The sequence below is a fragment of the Stegodyphus dumicola genome, chromosome 2 (assembly GCF_044657685.1).
Source record: "Stegodyphus dumicola isolate Sdum_Otavi_A_Nest chromosome 2, ASM4465768v1".
NCBI classification, from domain to species: Eukaryota; Metazoa; Arthropoda; class Arachnida; order Araneae; family Eresidae; genus Stegodyphus; species Stegodyphus dumicola.
This window is the reverse complement of record NC_140769.1, coordinates 92,261,569-92,263,391: the sequence shown is the minus strand read 5'-3', so window position 1 is coordinate 92,263,391 and position 1,823 is coordinate 92,261,569.

The window sequence follows — 1,823 nt, the reverse complement described above, 5'->3', positions numbered from 1 at the left end:
TAAACTAGTTTTCCTTCCAGATCTCTGGAAGGAACCAGAATTGAATAAAGCTCCTGTTTAGATGCAGTACAGATGGAAAAAAAAGATTGTTGTAGATCCTGGGAGCTGCTATTGTAACAAATTTCTTTCTTTTAAATTTTCTAGTTTCTAACGAAGTTATGATTGTAAAAGGTTGGCCTCGCGTTAGATTTTAGAGCTAAAAGTTTTCAACGAGGTCGTTTTAGACCTCAGTTTCAAACTAATTAACTCTGGCGGGAAGTATGTAAGGATCTTAAGTTTTACTAACGTTTATTTTATTTTAAATTTTTACTATCACTTCTTATTTTCTACTTCCGGCCAGAATTATAAGCGTTAAGGATTTTATGCAAAGTTTGTCTGGCGAACGCCAAGTATTTAAGTTGTGGCTTTTTGCCAAGCAAGAGAGAGAGGAAGCAGTGAGTTCGAAGCAGGCCGCTTACCTTAGAAGTTACGCAGTTGCTATTTGCCTTCCAGGCCAGAGGTTTTAATCCTCTTGATAAATTAAACGTATTGTAGTGTTCACAGTCTCTGTGCTACATACGCTTCCTGTTATTATAAGGCCAATCTTACACGTGTATTATTCTAAAGTTAAATTAGAGTTTAGTTTTATTTTGATATCTTTTATGTTAGACCCCGAGTGGAGGGTCATTGTATTCCGAAGTACGGAAGTCATTGTATATAAAGAAAAATAAAGGGTTTTGTATACCCTTCGTCTGTATCCTGTCTACTTACTACAATTAGTGAACATAGCTTTAGTAAGCTCTCTGTTCGTAGTCAGGTCCTTGTATGTTTCCGAAGAAGGTTAGAAGAAACATTGAACCTGATAATACTTAAATGAAATGTAAAATCTTGCAATGCATTAGTATAAAACCTGAGTAACATATCATTTCCTATAAGCGGTAAACGGTAAAAAAAGAGTATTCTTATGAAGACTTAAGGAATAAGAGTAATGTAAAGAAATATTCATTTAAACCATAATATGAAACAATTGACAGCTAAATAAAGATACATTTCAATATAAATAAAACATTTTTTATTAAAATACATACTTACTAAAACAATTTTTTCTTACAAATTTTCTATTCTATCACGTAAAGTTACAATGTAATATTCTTTAAAACGTCATCACTGTCATAAATACAACAACAATTGTTTACATAAACCTTTTGAAGAAACAGTTCATTGACAATATAGCTTTGTCAATATTATTCATAGCTTTTTCCCGAGTCGTCTGCATTATACAGGGGTGGCGACGCTGACTTGGATGATCGACAGCACATCCCTCACAGATAAATACCTCGTTGAGACTGGTTAAGTACTCCTCGTAAATAATATTGTTAAGTTTCTGCATGCATTGCTCGCTAGTTAAATGTTCCAGCTGCTGTCATTTTTATCGCCGTTTTCTTATCTCATGCGGTAACACATTTTGAAATAGAGCAGTTTGGATAGTCTGAGTTATTTCACCGTATAAATCTAAAAGTTTATCGGTCTGATACGATTCTAATTCAAAACAATCTGCTACGAGAAGGAATCCACCGCAGGAGTTTTCAAAAATTTGTTGAAGAACACATTGCGCGTTTGTGCAAAATACCGTTAACTGATTATTGGCTTTGAAAGATGCTTCTGAATATTTGAAATTAAAGTTTGGTAATTTGTTCATGAAATCATATCACGTCGCAGGAGTCATACTCACACCCTCAAGAGAAGATCCACAGTTGAAATTATTCTTGAGGCTTGTTAAAATAGGATATGTACATATCCTAGTAATGGTGGTTTAACAGGTTCTCTTTCCCTAATCGTTGATT